Consider the following 19,261-nt stretch of genomic DNA (forward strand, 5'->3'; position numbering starts at 1 on the left):
AAATACTCAGTCGACTATAGGATTCATTGTATATTTTGGCCAAACTTCACAATAGTCTATAGTTTCTAGAAATTCCAGAAGGTTTGTAATATTTGCCATTCTTTCATCAGGGAAAAAAAAACCCTCAGAGAATTCATATATTTTTTAAAATTACAAAGTTTTGCTGAGATTGCACACACATTTAACACATTCAGACATAATTCTCACGTACATAGAGGTTTGGATGTATTTACACTGGTTGGTTTTGCTTTAAATATTCTTTGTAGCTAAGTTGCATTTTGTTTTTTTTTCACCGCCAGATCTTTGCAGCTTAGGACCCGCCTCTGAGCTGAAGGCACCAAAGCAAAATGGGAATCACACAGATTTGGCCAACGTAAGCTACATCCTATTTCCCAAAGGCCCGGGCCTCTTTTGTTCTTGTTGCTTCAAACAAACAAAAAGCTCTATTTTTTTCCAGCACTTTTCATTAACTTCATTTGTCACGGGTTTGAGCCTCTCCTGACATTGTTTTTACAGGTTTGTTTTAGGCTCTCATGTTCCCATTTCATTTTGCATGTCTACACCACACTTTCAGAGGATAAACACGTTTCGTGCGGTTCATCAGAAGCTGAGTCACGGATGAGTACAATCAAGTCAACACGAGACGCGAAAATTCTTACGGGATTGACACAACTTTCCAGACCCCATTTCCTGATGTTCGCCACTTCCTTCTTCTCCCAGGAGTGATTCCTCAGGCAAGCCTTTCTGGGAAAGCTCCTGGCAGGGGCCCTGAGCATTCTGGCCTGGGAAGCCCCTAGGGTTCCCTGAAACACCTCCCCAGCATCACCCCTTTTAGCTGTTGGAGTGTTTGTTTTCAGGAACTCCCAGTGCTGCTCCGAAGAAGCAAAGTGAGCTGGGCCTTCACTCATTCATTCATTCATTCATTGAACAAATATTTATTGAGTGCTTCTTACGTGCTGGGCGCTGTTCTAGGTGCTTGTAAAATCTCAGGGATCAAAGAACAAGAGCCCCTGCCCTCCTACAGCTTGGCACTGTAGACCTTCTAGCGGGTCACGAAGGTCGAAAAGACAGAAAACTTCAGGCAGAACTAACAGCACACATGAGAGCCAGGCTTCAGAAAACAGCCCAGCAGCTTACAGGAAATGTCTGCAAATTCTTCAAAAGTTCTGGAAGGGAACCTACCAGGTGAGGAGCAGCTGGGTGCCTGGAGGGGTGGGGCTGTCCCATCTAGAAGGCTTTGGGTGTTCTGGGGTTCGCCAAGGTTCCTATACATAATAAAAAAATATTTATTGAAATCAAGTAAAAAAGCTCTGACAGTTTAAATTTTGAGAGGTACACTAGTTCTTATAAAAACTATGAGTATTGGGGAAATTGGTAGCCTTTTGATGAATGAATAAATGAAGGAAGGAAGGAGTGACAGAAGGAACAGGAACAGTCAGGTATGAATTTTTGAAAGACAACTGTTGTGTCAGTTTACAAAGCAGAGTTGGATGGAGAAAACCCAGAAAGGAGGTGACTAGATAAAAAAGGAGCACGAGGCCCAGGAGGGAGTGATAAGGATGAAAAGTCCTTGCCTCGGCGTTGCCCCGGGCGCTGCACTCAGGGAGTCCAAGGGAGCCATCGCTGGACCGCACGCGAGCAATGCCCCCGGCGATGGGCGGTGGGCCAGCCTTGGGGGGAGCTGTGGCAGGGACGATGGGAATGAAAAGTGGGAGCAAGACGAAAGACACTTGGGTCATACAAACAGATCGGACTTGCTGACTGGTTGTTCTTTCAATTTTATGGCTAATGATTGAAGTACTGAAAATTACTTACAGTTTTCCCTTAAATTTTATTTGAGTGATCATAGTGTTCCTTCTTAGGTTAATATTATCAAACTATAGCCTACAGATGTGATTTTGGAAAACTGAAAAAGCATTTTTTTTCACTTGCTAATTACTGAAAACCTAACACAACAATTTTATAGCTGTATCGGTATCTGCCAGTTGAATCCGATGTACACTTTAGGTCCTCCGTGAAGATTCTGAATTTACCACGATTGCCCCATGACTTTTCCCATTGCCCTCTCTTCACCTAATCAGCTGCTGCATTCAGAGTCTTTAACATACCGCTCAATGCATGATCCTATATTGCTTTCCACCTACTTCTCGCTGGCTACTATTAGGTCCACAACACTTGTAATTGCCCCGAGGGTTATGAGGTTAGAGGTCAGAGGTTGGTTAATGGAAGGTGGGGGTCATGTCATAAAATTTATGTAATTCATCTTATCATTCAAGTTTTGCAAAAGCCAAACCTCCCTCCTAAGGAAAATCTTTAATGTTTTAAATTTATATTTTCAGTCAAACGATTTTTGAAATGTCTTCATATAAAAATTAATGTGTGAGAAAAGATAGTAAATGTCTTCTCATCTTAGCATTAGAATGATAAAAAGTCACCGATCTGTTCTTTTGGGGGCCATTTCATTTTTTATCTCTAAAGTTTATTGCAAGATCGTAAGATTTCATGTTTCTCAGTTTCTATTTCTAATGTGTGGATGTTATTTCTATATTTGTTAAAAATGTGTCTGCATTTTGCACATTTCTAAGATGATCTGCAGGTGTGAAGTTTCTGTTCGGATTTTTAAGTGAGTTGGTTTTTGAAATCTTATCTTTACATTGGAAACGCCAAGGTGCTGGGGGCTGATTTATTTTTCAGAAGGCTGGCTTGACTTTTAATGGGTTATTTACTTAAAAAGCAAATTTTAAATGTTTATTAAAAGTCTCACTAATAAAATTTTGTTGCTCATCTTCAGGTCATGATTCGAGACCTTTGGCGAGATGAGGGGACTGCAAACCAGGTGGCACAGTAAATCTGGTTAGGAATGAAAAAGGGTCATTTATTTCCCAGCCATTACTGAAATTTCTTGGAATAATTCTGGAGCAGGCAAGGGTAGAGGAGCATATTAACCATATTGGCTGTAAACTGACTTTATACTTGAGATGCATGCAGTGTTACTCTCAGGTTTAGGCTCCATTAAGGGATCCCAGGCAACAAGCAAAACCCTCTTCAGTGGATAGTTATAGGTCAAGGTCAGATCATGGACACAAAGGCCATCTGATTGCAACCTCCATCACCCCAGGGTCAGAACGGTCGAACTTCGCAACGTCTTCCTTCCTCACTAACCACTCCCCGTGCTCTCCTGAAACGGAGCTTGCAATAACAGCACACGGCCGAGAACAAGAGGGTTGCTATATGGTCAAGGATGCCTCAGTGGCTCTGCAAGCCCACTAGAAGTCCAGGCAGACCTATGCACAAATTTTGATCTCACACCCAGAATCATTCCGCTAACCCACCTGTGCTGGCCTGATAAAGCAGAGGCAGAAGCCAAGACAGCAGGAAAAGGACTGGGAGTCAGATAATACATCTCAGCTCAGCCTCAGTCCTGTTGACTTATGATATTGACCTTTCTGATCTCTGCTTCCTTATCCTGAGAACTGCTCGGCCACGGCAGCTCGGGAAAGAGGTCAGGACCAAAAAAAATTGGCAAACGTCTGCAAGCTATTTATAAGACTCACGAAAGCCACTTAGTGAACTGCACTTTAAATGGGGTTTTTTCCTATGTTCACGGTGATTCTCTTATTTGATGGTGGACTCCTTGAGGACATGTATCCTGGCTTGGTTGTACTCAACCATCCTACTGGCATTTTGCCTCACGTGTAGAACAGCATAATCATGGAACCTCAGAAAGGTCTCGAAACTGTCAATTACCAATCAGATCCTTGACACTTGGCTACATCATTGTGGCTAACTTTATATGTCAACTCGGCTAGACCATGGTACCCAGTTTTTGGTCAAACACCAGTCTGGATGTTACTGTGAAGGTAGTTTTTAAATGAAATTAACACTAAATCAGTTGACTTTGAATAAAGCAGATTACTCTTCATAATTTGGGTGGGTTTCCCACAGCTAAAAGTCTTAAAAGATTGAGATACCCCAAGAAGGAAGGAATTCTGTCTCTAGGCTGCCTTCGGATTCAAAACTGAAAATTCAACTTTTCCTTGAGTTTCCAGACTGCTGGCCTACTCTGTAGATTTTGGACTTGCCAGCCTCCATAATCACATGGAAAACCCTGCCTAAGACAATCATTTAACCACCTCTCAAATACTGCCAAATGATCAAAACTGTCTTTGAGACTGGACTTCGTAAAACTGCAGTCCTGGGATTGAGAGGATTCAATCTTAACAAGTTACAAACTACGTACAAACTACAGTTTTGATCAAGTTTTCAGAGCCTAGCTCCCCATCTATGAAGCAGTTATAATAGGACATCTTAGAAATTCCAAGTGATATGTACGAAGCGCTCATAACATAAAATGATTCTCAAACAGTGGCCGTCACCATTTTGCTCTGATGAACTAAATGGGATTAAATCCTGCTACTGACTGTTCCAGTAGCTGATGGCAAGGCTAGTTTGAACTTTGAACTTCTCAAATGAATTCAACTTTCTTGGCCAGAAATTGACCGTGTGCTCCATGCTTCAGGATTACCTTTACTTGCAATGTTGCCATGCAGGCTACAAAGAGACACTTCTGGAGCTGAGTCAGCCTTCTTTATTCTGAAGCAACTGGGCCCTCCTGGAGGATGTCTCCCCTGAGAGGGTGAGAGCAATGGCCAGTAGCAGAACCACAACCTGAGTGACCAAAGAACTGGGAGATAATGGTTTACACTGCTGATCAGCCCTTGGAACTTGACTTAAAAACAAATAGTGTAGGAATTCAAAGGACACTCTTTCTAAGAATATGTTCACCCCATTAATCAGTTTCTCAAATGAGTCTCACTTTTTTAAAAAAGTAATAATCACTAACCTAAGGTGTACAGGCATTGTGGAATAATTTTTTTATGTGTGAGGCTCACATTTTTTCTAAAGACCACAACCGTTGTTTTTCAATATAAGTATTAGGAATTTCAAGGGCATATCAGCATAACTGACATTTTGGATATGAAATCATAATAAATTATTAGAGATAATTTTTAAAAGGAAAACTTAAGCTTTTGTGAAATTGAAACCTTACATTTCATATTTAATTTAATGTTGTAATAGTTTTAGAAAGATGTATTTCAATCAATCGTCACCCCACTAAGTTCATACTGTAATCATTTTTCACAAATTTTCTTTCAGTTCTAGGTCCCAAACTATTTCAGACAGGACATTGGGACTTTCTTATTAGTCAGTATCTAAATTCAGTATTTCCAAGAAGAGACTCAAGAACAGCTTTTAAGGAAGATTTTATCACCTCTTGCTAAATCACATTTCAAATTGCTAACAGGGTATTGCGTATAGCACAAATGGGACCACGTGTTCAACAGTCAAGACAAGCAGACGTGACTGTACAACGAGAGTCAGGCATGCAGGACCTTGCATGTCAGGGTAATCTGGCTACACAATATAGACACAGCCAGAGGCTTAACTGCTCAGCTGTGCTGGAACCTGTTAGTGAGAGCCAGGGGTCACCTCTTCAACAGCAGAAGCTGGCTGTCGTGAGCTCCTGGCACACGGCCCGGTGGTCTGAATAATCAAACAAGAGCTGAAGTCACCCAGAGACTCTCAGCCCAAGTCCAGGATGTTGACATGCAGTGACATAAATCCAAGGAACAGCACAGGAGGGTCAACCAGGCCTTGTCTGGAGTGTTCTGGAAACAACAGACAGGAGAGGGTGTAAATTAGAGACTTTTAACAATGCTTTCTTTGAGAACAAAAGTACAAATGCTGATGAAAGTTTGTATTTAGCTACTCCCTATGTTTCTTAAGTCTATCGCTTCTGGGGGAAAATTATGAGAAACTGTATCACTTTGTGTTGTCTTTGAAAATAACTGAAAATGTTTCCGCAAATGACTTTAACATCCATCACTGCGAGAGTTTATTCAACCCTAACATTTATCATTTAATCTTCTTCCTGTTTACTTTGTCATTTAGCATAACTTCTTTAGAAACTTTTTTTTGATTTGTCAACAACATGGGTTAGGACTTTTTCTCCATGACCCCATGAGAGAGTTCATCGGACCTGGAGAGAGATATGTACCCACAAGGATAAAAGCCAAGCTCCCTAGCCTGACCTTGGCAATCAGCGTAACATTGTTTCTTTTCATGACCTTCTGATTATTTGGGAACAAAATTATCTTTCTGTGCCTAAGCTTGTAAGGCACTTGATACGTTGGTTTTCGCCCTGTCTGTCAGTGGAAGCCAGTGTTATCTGCCTATTCGTGGGAGCTGTCTCAGCAGTTAACTTTCGTTTTAAGGAAACAGAAAGAAATTCCGCAGTAATATTTTATTTTGCCATCACAGATAATAAACAGATCATGAACGAGCTGTAGCTTCATGATGTACGAAAAGAGAATAGTTCCTTAGGATGATCATTTTAATATAATACTAAAAAGAGGAAAGCAAGCTTAATTAGTGATTTTGAGAATTACCAGTTCTTGCTTTGATCTGAGTTTAGAAAAACTATAGTCAATAATACTCTAATACCAGTATCATAGACAGTCTTGAAACTTTATTAACACTTGAAATATATTAAGAAGCAAGAGTCAAAATTTTACAATTTCACGTTTGTTGCCTCTACACTTGTTTCTTTATGCTCTATAATGTGTGTTACTAAATCTGAATTTAATTCCTGGATATGCCATCCATTCATCATGTGAACACACTTAATTTGAGAGCTTCTCCTCACATTCCTTGTCTTCTAGTTTCTAGTTGGCAAAACAGGAGGATAAACAACATATTTACCCATAGGAGTTTTAATGAGATGAGCACAGATCACTGCAGAAAGCTTTTTTTTTTTTTAAAGCATTTATATTTGAAAGCAATACAAAGTGTTTAAAAGCGAGGATTTTGAAGTATAGTTAGACTGCTGTTTGTGACTGAATTTTGCTAAATAGGACGTATTGGCCTGGAGGAAATAACCTCTCAAATACAAATTAATTACCTGTAAAATTAGTATAAAAGTCACACCACACACAGCGTCGTCATGAGGACTGTATGAGATTGAAAAGCATGTTTAGCACATAACCAGGGTCTCGGGGCTCAACTGACTTCGGCGACCATTTATTACTGCAGGAATAAAAGCTGAGGGATCTGTTTTCATCTAATTAAAACAATTTCCTTCAAGCTGAAGAGTAGGACTGATTCCATTCTCAATCACATCTCTGAGAATTAGGTTGTGTGTCTAGTGGGAGGCTAGAAATGCAGACTGTGGTCCTGGGTGGTAAGTCTTAGCAGACATTGCTGAGTCATCAGCCATTGTGCAGTGACTGAAGCCACACGTATGGATGGAATCACCCAGTAAAATACAGACAGAGAGAGAAGGACAAGTCCATAGGGAGCACAGATAGTGAAGGCCAGGAAGACACAGGAGAAAATTTGTCCTTTCCCCTGAAATTAGAGGGATGGAACTAGGGGCCGGGGACAGACACAGCCAAAATGTTAGTGAGGAAGAGCATGAAGAATGGCCATGTTTAATTATCTCCACATTCTCTGATGCAGGTTTTAGGCTAATGTAATATGAGGAAAGAACAGAAAAAAGGGCAGTCAGTGAACCAGCCTTGGTGACGCAGGTAATTCACTTGTGGGAACAGACGACAGGTTAGAAAGAGACGTGGGCCAATCAGGGAGGACCTTAGCTGTTGGAATAACGTTTATCCTCCATCACTGAGGGAAACGGTAAGATGGAAACAGAGGCTTTGGGAGCTTAAGTTGCCCATAGAGTTCAAGATAAACTATAGGAAAACTGGACTCAAGGAAACCAGTGAGCATGCTATGGTGACAAGGTGCTCTGAGCGCATTTTCGAAATGGTCTGAGCCTCTGGTCTGCTCTCTGCCACACCACCACTTTCCAGCACTTTGAACCCCATCGCTAACCCCCTTCATCCTTCAGTTCTCAACTCAAGTATCACCTTTCCAGGGTAGCTTTCCCTGACACCTGGTCTGATCTTAATACCACGTCCTCAATACTTTCATGGTCCCCAATCAAGAAACTCATCATGCTGTTCTGTGACGCTCACCTACTGTCCTTCTCCCCAGCTAAACTGCAAAATTCCTAACAGATGGAAACCACGCCTCCTTGTGCTCTGGCATCTGGCACACAACCTGGAACATCATCAAAATTCAATGAAGGTGAATGAATAAATGAATGAAGGAACAAAGACATAGATCCTGACTAAATACTATTACTGTAAATCACAAAATCAGAAATGAAGCGTGGACAGAGCATCTTTTACAGCGAGCTATGTGAAAATGGTTCTTCTAAGAAAATGAAGGGTAATTAATGAACATTTTTTTTTTTGGCAGTAAAGGTCAATAAATTCTTGTTAAGGCATTCTAACCATAATTTATAGTCAGACAACCAGTGTGCTCCCACAATTGCTTCCAAGTTATTCTGTGAAGCAGTTAACAGATGTGCTAAGCCCTTCCCTGCCAGCCAAGAGCCAAAGGGTGAGAATGTAATGAAGTCGTTTTCCTTCTCTTGTGTTCTTGAACTGGCTTTTCTATTAAAGAAAATCAGGAATCAGCCTGACCTTCCTTGCAACGAATGATGCTTTACAGAATTTTTTTTTTTAAATGCCACATGGAAGGCAGTGACTTTCATATGGTGAGGCTATGCCTAGAGTCCCACCAAGTCAGTGATTTCGCGGAATTGGTTGGCTAGTGACTTGTTGGAGCTTAGATACGGTCGCCAAAGATGATTAGCTGGAAAACTCCCAGGCCTTTTATCTGGACCTAGAAGAAAAATTGTCTCCTAACTGCAAAAGCATGATTTATTTTAGCATTCTTCTACATCAGTGTTTTTCAGACCGTCTTAACGTGCACCCATGTGACCATGACCTAGTCCCTTACACATGTAGGAATGTATCAAGCTTCGTGAATTTTCTCCTTTCCCCTCTTCACATCACTTCACGGCTGTTCTATTCTATTGGTTTTAAAGAGCCCTCTGAAGCCCTGATACTGGTGTCTTCAGCCGCTGATGGGTCTCAGCCACACATCATTTTACAACACGGTGGACGTAAGCAGCAAAATTACAGACTAGAGTGTGAAGTCCGCCCTTTCACCTTTGTGTTGGTTTTTACTGTTTTGCCTAATTGATTAATCCAGCTGATGATCAATTTGGTCAAATTTCAGACTCTCTTTATCTGTGTCTTAAAACGTTTCATCTTTCAGCTTCTTTTTGCTTTGTTCTGTGTGTGGTGTGGGGAGAGTGACAGAGAGAAAAGAAGGACCATAGACCACGTGAGCTTTGTCTTAGGATAAAGATAAACTTTGGGAAGCAGAAAGGGTGAGACTTTAACGTCATCTAGCTAAACATTCCTGGAATTTTACCTTGATTTTGGCCTCATTCATGAATCCATTCAACACACATCTTGTAGCCCTTACTGTCCGTCAAGTTCAGTGCCTGGCTGTTCGAGAGTCAAAGATGAAATATAGGTTTCTGCCATAAATATGTTTATCATCTGGGGAGGAGGGAGATGGGAGAAAAATTATGAAGTAATTATTTTGAAAAACCAACCTATATTTTAGGTCACCATTTCCTGATCTGAGTTAAACTGCTATCTCAGTGCAATAAACTATAATAAGAGATGCAGTGGATCTAAAATTCTACTTGATAGAAAAATAAACCTCTAGGCCCAGTGGTTGCATTCTGTTTGTGGCAGAGAGTTGATCTGAGCTTAACTTTATTCCCCCTACCCCTGAGCTAGTTAAGGCTTCCTCCAAACCACTGGCTCCTTGATGCCAGACCCTCACCTCCTTGGAGGAGCCATTAAAAAGTCTTGCTTGTGATGCTCTGTGCACGTGAGGACTTGATACCCTGATAAATCCATTCTGCTAATCTTAGTGCATACGCTGCTATACTCTTGGACTAGGATTTATCTCATTTCCTCATTGATAAATAATAGGAATGAGTAAAAGACTTAAGAAAAGCCAAGGTGTAGATAACTTTAAGTGCGATTCAGTACATATTTGCTTTTCTCCTGTGGATAGCGGGAGAGAGAGATCATCTTGTATCTGATACCATTTGCTAACAGTGATATAAAAATGCACATGAGAAGAAAGAAATCGAAAGGCATAAATAAACCCTTAATTATTTTCAAAAAAATTTATAAATAGGCTCTGGCTGGGAAAAGATTTACATTTTACCTTCTAAGTCATTTTAATGGGTCATGCCTGAAGTGAGATGTGAGAAATCTAAATGGGTGACTAAAAATACACAGAAAGTTCCCACCAGGACAGGAAAATTCAGCAGGGAAAGGAACAAGCAGTGGGACAGTGAGAAGAGGCACAAGGCGCTGTCTGGTGTTCGCTTGTTCTTACAGCCAAAACCAGAGGAACCAAATTGCGTCTGAAATTCTCAGTGATGACCATAGATTCCGTGTCAGTTTCCAATGTCTCCCCGTTGGGCCTTGGCTCTGGGGCTGCTGTGCCCAGGTTGGGGGACAGAGAGCACGAGGTCGTCCTTGCCACAAATCCTGTGACCCTCAAGAGGCCATATTACTGTCCTCAGCTCCCTCCTCCGCTTTGTGCGCGGTTTCAGCGCCCATCTCACAAGACCGTCTGCTGATCACGTGGGCTCATGTAAATCCCGACGTGCGGTGTGAACCTAAGTGGTAGTTGCATTAAATTTGAATCTGAATTTGCTCTTTCCATTCTCTCTTTCTAGACTAGATCTTCCAGTCCCAAGACTTCACCTGTTGTCTTCATGCCAAAGGTTACCAGCTCCCATCTCGGCAGCCCTGACTTCTCTCCAGAGCCGCGCTGCTTGCTGGCTGTTTTCTCCTGGGCAGAACACCCTCACTTCCACCTCAGTGTGTTTAAACGACTATATTTACCCCCAGGCTACCTTCCTGTCCCGTAGCTTCTTTTCCTCTAAATGATAGAATTACCCCTTTCAGTTGCCTAAGGGCAAAACACTGGTGTCACCTTCAGGGTCTTCCTCCCTTCGCTCGGCCCACACCTGCCTATTTTCCACACTGTGTCAGGCCCTGCATTATGACAGGAAAGGCACACAGTTGTCAACTGCCCAGGCAGTCAAACCCCATCTTCTCACTACTTCCCGCCCCTGTGCCTCTGCCAGCTCAGCTTTCCTGCTACCATCACCGCAGCTCAAGCCCTCGAGTGCAGCGGGAGTTAAAACGAGACTTTCCATGCTTCAGTGGTACCTTTAAGCTTCATCCTTGCACAGGACTTGCGATGTCTCCTCTGGCCCCCAGCAGCAGGCGTGAACTCCTCAGCCCTCTGCCTTGGACCAACATCACTTTTCCGGTCTCATCTCCAAGGCAGATCTTTGTCTCTCTCCCATCCTGGCTCACAATGAGCTTTTTTATTCTTCTGCTTTGGCTCAAATCTCTTCCATCAACCCCCAAACCACAGAGGAACATTCTTTTCTCTACCCCTGAAACTCTGTCCATCTTTAAAACAAGCTCTATTCTCTTCTCTTCTCTTCTCTGAAACCTTAGCAGAGCATCCTTGCCAGGGGCTGGAACTCACTCACTCTGACCTCTGCTTTATTTCGTGGGAAGAAAAAATCTCAGCATCTTCTCAACTTGTCAACTAGCGTGTTTTAAAGTTGAAAGTGCATTTGTTTTCCTTGGTGTCTCTGCAAATTTTTGAATAGATGGTTTAACGCTCCTGCTGTTCCTCTCTCTCACTCTCCATATCTATGTAAATACATACTTACATGCCTATATTTACGTATCTATTGGCGGATAGATAAAGTTCAGAGCATCATCCTGCTTGTATAAGAAACACAATAGAATTTGGAAATGTTGTACCATGTGTCATGTTTCATGTAGATAATTACTTGTGAAATCGAAGTGAAAATGATCTGCTTCTATAGTCCTCAGCAATACACCACCGAAATAGCCGAGCTGTGCAGGTGACAGAGAGGACTCTAAAGAAATCTATTACTCTTGAATAAAGATGGTTCCAGTCCTTGTAGGAGTGCGGTTTTTAACTTCACTGAAATTTCACACTAAACTTTTTTTATTCTTGTAGCTAGGTAGTGATTGATTTTTCTCAACATAAACAGCAGTAGATTAGGGAATTAATTAAGGGAAGCCTAGAATGTCTTCTCCCTCACTTCACTTCACTCACAATGCCTGCTGGGCAGATGCAGGCAGCACTGGTAAGGAGATTATTTCTCCTTAGGGCTTGCAGAATGTAACAACTATTGTGATTAAAAGGCCTAAGGGATTTAAAGTGAGAAAAGACTCAGCTATGACCTGACAACTAAAGAATATTCAACAAAATCAATTGTAGTTAATCCTTCCAACTGGTAAAAAAAAAAAAAAATGGAAGGAAGATGTTCAAGGATTTCATTCAACTCTGTGATGGGTGAGGAAGCCAGGAAGATGGCGAAGCTAGATTCAAAACCATTTGAGAAAGAAGGTTTGAATGCATCCCCAGGAAATGCATTTAAAAAGCAGAATATTAGAATGAGATATGGGGGAGTCCAATACAGAAATGATTACTATCTTAGAGGGCAATAAAACTGAAATCTTTCAGGGTTAATTTTACTACTGAACAGAAATCTACAATTACAGGTAACTTCGTGTTGTCTACACGGTAATCAAAGACGACCAAACAACCGAGTCAGATGTGCTGAATAAACATTGGGTGGCTTGACGCACAATAACCCAGTGTGATCTAGAAAAGGCATGCCACTCACCTTTTCCCTAAGTTTCAAAAGCTTTTCCTTAATCGCAGTTATCCTCTCCGAGAATCTGACGAAAGCCGTGGACCAGTCACTCACGGTATTATGCTATTTTAGGAGGTTGGTGATCTCCCAGAAACCCATCCATACGCCCCCAGGGGTCCACGCCCTCAAGAGTGGAAAGGCTTGGTCCTTATTCTCCACGGCTGAAGCACAACCAGGGTGACCATTTATCTTGGTTTTCTTTTCAGGGGAACATGCAGGATACTCACGACAAACAAGTGGATTCCACCTCCAGCGGACTGGCCTCCAGAGCAGTAGGGAAGTATCTGGCACTCGTGTGTCAGCCTGCCAGCCCCGGACGGCCATCACGGACTCAAGCTGTGAGAGGTATGAAGCCACTGAGCAGCAAGATGTCCGGCTAAGTGGGAAATGTGAGAAATTCGAGGTGAGATGATGTGAAAAATGAGTAGGAAATAGGGGCTGAGCAGTCATGACAGCCAGCAGATAGAGATGCTTGTGCCCTCTTCAAAGTCCAGGGGAACATAGAATTATTCTTTACTGTTTTATGATGTAGTTTCCTATTTTTAAATACTTCGGGCAACTATAAACTGAAAAAAGAAGTTCATTTTCAGTGAAAATAGGGCCCTGGGTTTCCGTTTTGCAAGAAAGCTGATGACGACCCTGCATGGGTTGGACTGTTTTCCACCGTTTACCATTCGTAGAGGGGAGAGAAGCAGGCTCGTGATTACACCACCAGTGGCTCCTGAAGAGCATCGGTATCTATTTCAAAAGCTATATTTTATTTTTTAGGCGATGCAAATATTATTTAAAGGCTTTAGAAAAGGTCCGTTTTATAGTATTCAGCGAAGCATAATGTTTCATTTAGATCAGTGACTCTTGTTTCAGTTAATTTCACTCCTTTTTTTTTTTTAATTCCAGGTTTCCGTTTGCATCTACAAAGAGTGAAGCAGGTTTACGCGCTGGCTCCATTGGCAGAAGAATGTGTCAGAGTTAAACGGTGCCAGTTTTGTATCAGTGCCGTCGGATGCTATGGAGGGAAAAGGCTTTAGTCCCAGTGAGGGTTCCAATTTCTCACCCAGTTCACAGGATCAAAGGAAGGCTTTAGGAAGTTAATTCTGTCAAAGGTGACTCATGACTGTAAATGCTGTTACAAAATCGAATGAAAAGTTCAACGTTAAAGACAAGATAGCGTATTTTTTGTTGTTTTTTTGTTTGTTTGCTTTTAGTGATAATACCATATAAATTTTGGTCAAGCACCAGCATTGTGGTAAAACAACGTTTTTACTAAATTAAGAAGTCTGTGAATTTTGTTGTAATGTACACATAATTCTTAACAGGCATCTAAACAAGTTCAATAGTTCAAAGACAGAATGACAACAGGTTTGGTATCATTCATCTCTAGAAACTCAACTCCAAAATTTTTGAAAAAAGCTGATGGGAACACAAAAAATATTTCAGCGTGGCAGTTCATTCTCTTTGCTACATGTCATCATTCAGACTTTGAAATGTTTGAGCCTTTGAAGACTCCCAGTTTAATACCTAAAATGGTATTGAATTTTGGTAGCTGGATCTCTTATATGTTGGTTGCAATTTTGTTCAAAATCACATGAAAATCTTTAATCACATTGTTTGATAAATCGAGTACCCAAGAAAAGTCAGTTTGCAAAGCTTATAGCAAATCGTGATCATTCAAGACAAAGCTTCTGAACTGGAAGATACTGTAAACTGTTCCTATAAAAGCAAGGGATGAACCAAACACATTAAAATGACGAGAAGTCAAAAGATATTCAAGATTGAAGTGCAGTATTTTATAACTACATTTTGAAACAAGTTAATTTAGCATAAATGTCACTTGATGAAGCACCTACTTTTAATTGAGTAAATCCATACTCTAGCAAATTAAAGTAAACTGAGAAGGGCCGCATGTTTACAGCGTCTGAATTTAATTCCCCTAAAAGACATTCAAAAGAAATTTGTGAAACTGTCTGTTGAATGAAAGTAACCTAAATGGAATTACCTGGGAAAATATTTAAAATGAAATGTTTGCATATCTTACTAGGAAAACAAATCAGAAATGAGTATATTATCCATGTAGAATAATTTATTTTCAGATCACCAGCTATCTCAGCTCCTAGAAAAAGTGTATTTTCTCATTTCAAAATATCAGAGGCATACATATATTTCCTTGCTCTGTCAGCTGCATGAACTAGAAGCAATGACACTCCAGGAGCTACAAGCATATCTAATGCCCAGATCTTGGTTTCTAACACCATTCTCCAGGAAAAGGAATCAGGGCCCCTGGGAGAACTGGCTGGATTCATGACCAGGGCAGGAAATACACACGGTGAGCCTGTAGCATCTGGTGGTGCCAGAAAACAAAAAACATTAACAGGGGGGCCAAAGGGACACAGGAGCCAACCAAAGGGGCCCTCAACGGCCAAAACTGTGACATTTTGAGCAACAATCTAAAGCAGCATTGGAATATAGCCCAACGGATAAAATAAACACCCAAACAGCTAGGAGCTCTTACTGGTGTAAATAAAAGATTAAACAAATAAACAGGGGAGAAGAGACAAACCTCTCATGCAGAAGCATTCCAAATAATTTACATGGATACTCTACCCTCAAGGAAGTGGGGCATAACTTCCCTCTGCTTAAATATGGGCTGTGGAGAGTGACCTCCTCTCAAAAAGGACAGTAAGGAAACAGAGGGGAAGGACCTTTCCAGTGGAGAGAACTGACAAACCCGACCCCAGGCACGTGACCGAGGTTGGCATCAACGGTGATAAAGCTTGTTGACGGCAGGTGCCCATGATGTGATGCAGGAATGGGGTTTTACCCTGGGGTCTTCCTCCTCCCAAAAGACACTGTCCCAGCCAAATCCTGGAGAGGAACAGTAGACAAACTCCAACAGTGGGACTTCCTATAAAATACCTGACCGGTTCTTCTCAAGACTGTCAAGGCCACCAGAACCAAGTCTAAGAAATGATCCCAGTCAAGGGGAGCCTAAGGGGACCTCAGGAGGAAGGGCTGGGCGGCCTCCTGCACAGGATCCTGGAGTAGAAAGAAACCATCAGGTTAAAACTAGGGCAATCTGAATACACTATGGCTAATGAAAGAACAAGCTTTAGTTAATAGTCATGAACCGATAGTGGTCCACTAATTGTAACACGTGAACCATACCACTGTGAGATAGTAGCAGGGAACGCTGGGTGGGACGGTGGGCGGGGACTCTGGACTGCCTTGTAAACTTTCCTCTGATTCTGATAAAAGCCCGGATACAAGCCACACACTACCTTTCACTTTGGGCTCCAATATGGCCGGGCTGGGTTGGCTGTGTCCCCGACTCATTCGAATAGAAGGTCCCAGCATTTTGTACATTCATTTCAGGATTGCATACGTGTTCCCACTGAATTTCAGTCAGGATTTCTCCCTAGAAACAATCCTGAATCTGTAAAAATATTACATTATGCTATGATTTTGAGCAAACGCCTCCAAAAATGAACATTTTGTTTAAAAAAACAATCATCTACAAAGAAGGCTCTTTGTAGATGGACCGAACTATACAATAATTTGGAAAAATTGCTGGTAATTTTATTTTTAAAAATTAAAAATAACACACTATTGAAAAAAAAGTCTTCAGAAAAAGTTGCATCTATCAATCTTACATATCTTTGTAGTTTTTTAAAAGCATGCTAATACACAAAATATATGCTGAATGCTGCCTTTTTTTTCCTTCTAAGTAAATATTTTATACATACACATAACCCATTCTTAGCTGTGCTTGCTGTCACTCCTCCCTCTTGCTAATGTACTTTTGATCATTTAAAAACTTTTCTTTTCTCCTCAGCATGATGTAATATTTGTTCATCTTTATAACTGGTGAGGGTATCACACAACACAGTAGGTCTCAGCAAAACTGATTATAGAAGGAACCATAATTTAGACCAAAATCTATTTGAAGAACCATTGTAACAGTAAAATTGAGGTTAGGTGACAGAAATCAGTCATAAAAGACTACATATTTCATGATTCTGTTTACATAAAGTGTCTGTAAAGGCAAATGCATAAAAGAAAGATTGGTGATGCCTGGGGCCAGAGGCGGAAATGGGGACTGACTGGAAATGAGTACAGAGGACGTCTGGGGGGTGACAGAAGTGTTCTAAATCTGGATGATGGTAAAGTTTACACAATTCTGTAAATTTACTAAAATCCATTGACTCACATACTTAAAAGGGTAAATTTACGGTACATAAATTATGCCTCAAGAAAGCTGTTTTTTGAAATGATACTTACCAAGATGGCGGTACACCCAGATGGACTCAGCCAGTCTGGTGTCATTGAGATAAATTTCTAAACTTGAGAATTATTGTGGTTACTTTGCTTCTGAAGCTGCTCAGAGGCAGCACTGACTCTCACAGGAGGCAAATTTCCAACCTGGTGCGTAGGAGCCAGTGTGTTCAGGGCCCTTAATCCATGACAGAAACTGTGCAAAGTACTTCGCAATGAATAGGTTCTGCAGAGAATTTAACAAATTAGTTATTCTGGGTCTTGTAATTACTCTCTTTTATTCAGCCGCTGCTCCCCCAGTTCTATCATTTCTGTTTGACAACTTAAAAAAAAATAGCCTATCTTTCTTCTTTTCATAGTTTAATGTCAGCTAGAGTTTGAGATGCCCCCTTCCTTTTCATTTATGCAAAGTTCTTCTTTTTTTTTTTTGTATGTGAGACTACTGAGTTCAAGCAGTTAGCTGTAGAAAAAGCAATGAAAATTTTTATATTTCAATTGAACCGAACTGAAGATCCTAACCTGTGAATAAATAAATGTCATTGATGGGTTAGAAATCGATGAAAAGAAAGTACAGTGGAAACACTGTGGAAAGAACAGGCGTTCTTTAGCAATCCTTAATGTCCAGATATTTATGGAAAGTATCCATGAATGTAAAACAAGGGTATTAGTCACCTCTTTGTATGATTAGGGGAAATGGCCAGAAAGGAGCCAGTTAATAAAAAAAGAAAGAAAGAAAGAAAATTAAAAAGTCCAGTGGTGAGAAATTGAACATATCAACCATGAAATTGTGTTAATTTGATAATTAAAGTGTCTTAGTTCAAATGTAGATCCCGGACACTTAACAAAACGGTGACAAAATAATTAGGAATGAAGGCGTATTATACACACATTAATAGCGGAAACGGATAAAGTATAAAGCTCCCTCCAAGAAAACGTGTTTTGAACAGCGCAGAGCAATTATGTACAGACTGATATTATTTCATCATTCAAAGAGGATCTGGGAAGAAAGACAAGGAGCCTTTCCAGTTGGGTTGAGCTCTGAAGGGCACAGTCAGAAACAGAGGAGGAAGGGAAGATGAAAGAGGAGGACGGGGATGCGGAAAACTAACAAACGAAGAGAGATGAGCACCACGAAAGCCTGCGTCGGGGCCCCTCCCCCTCACGTTTAATTTTCTGATTCTCTTTGCTTTGGCTCTCTCTCCTTCTCACCTTTATTCTCTCACACTTTGGCCGCCTTTAAGATGTTCTCAAGTCTCTTTGTATATTTAATCTCCACTCCTTTCTCTCCTTTCTTCTCATAAAAACCTTCATTAAGGCAAGAAAACTCTTGAGAAAAATGAAAATGAATGGTTTAATTTTTATTCCAAATTCAAAAGGTGGGGATGAGGAAAGGAAATCAACACATTATTTCTTTACAGCTCAGGCGGGATGGCAGCCTTAGGAGACAACAGCAGAGCAGGGGATAGAAACAGAGGTCTTTTACGGAAAAAGGTAATTCATTACAACGCCTGTTGTTCTGACGCTGATATCTGTAGTCTCAGCCGGGTAATTGGGTTCTCCTGCTTTGTCTTTTTTCCTTGAGGAGTTTAAATTTTTTTCCTTTCATAGCTATAATACAAAGATGAGTCTAGTGGCCCAGTTTTTTAAAAAGTAGATTTTTTTTTAAACATAGTTTCCAGTATAGTTAGAAATGAAATGGCCCCAATTCATGCCAGGGTCTTCTCTGGTGTATAAAACATCCAGGGAATGCATTTAACTACTAATTTTGAATGAGGAAGGGAAAAAGGTAACTATATGTTATAATATTATATCACACATCAAAGTCTTTTTATTCATCAAGTCGTTTTATATCATCAAAACAATCATTTCACTTATCACCCCCACAGCCATCCCTGGTGCTCAGCATTGTTATTCATTATCTTGATGATAGGTTCTTTATTATTTCTATTTTTATTATTATTATGCACATAAAGCAATTGAAGTTAAATCATTTTTGTCAGGTCATTCAAGTCATACATTTTTAGACCTGAAAAAATCAATCTCTTCATCTTGCACAAGAGGCATGGGGGTGCAGAGAAATTAAGTGCCTCGCCCAAGTCACACTGCTAATAAGACGCAAACCTCGGGCAAAAAGTCAGGTCTCCTAGAGTGCTCTGGCACCAATCTGTCTTTTATTTAGCCCCACAATGATCCAACCAGCGTGGAAATGCAGATATTTTATAGACATTTGCATTGCTTTTAACTAGGTCGTGCAGCAGTGAACTCTGGCAT

General features: G+C 40.8%; 2 long non-coding RNA genes across 2 annotated transcripts; both read right to left on the minus strand.

Annotated features, from left to right (window-relative positions):
- Window positions 1-1,218: 1,218 nt before the first annotated feature.
- LOC116157244 (uncharacterized) lies at window positions 1,219-13,245 on the minus strand. Its single transcript, XR_010383494.1, has 4 exons — window positions 12,949-13,245; window positions 9,349-9,479; window positions 5,491-5,669; window positions 1,219-1,265 (listed from the first exon to the last, which is right to left on the minus strand). It is a non-coding gene; the product is annotated as an uncharacterized LOC116157244 (long non-coding RNA).
- Window positions 13,246-15,961: 2,716 nt separating this feature from the next.
- LOC116157243 (uncharacterized) lies at window positions 15,962-18,290 on the minus strand. The gene is made up of 3 exons (XR_004141259.2): window positions 18,200-18,290; window positions 16,997-17,216; window positions 15,962-16,151 (listed from the first exon to the last, which is right to left on the minus strand). It is a non-coding gene; the product is annotated as an uncharacterized LOC116157243 (long non-coding RNA).
- Window positions 18,291-19,261: the final 971 nt, after the last annotated feature.

Source organism: Camelus dromedarius, chromosome 13 (genome assembly GCF_036321535.1).
Source record: "Camelus dromedarius isolate mCamDro1 chromosome 13, mCamDro1.pat, whole genome shotgun sequence".
Classification (NCBI taxonomy): domain Eukaryota; kingdom Metazoa; phylum Chordata; class Mammalia; order Artiodactyla; family Camelidae; genus Camelus; species Camelus dromedarius.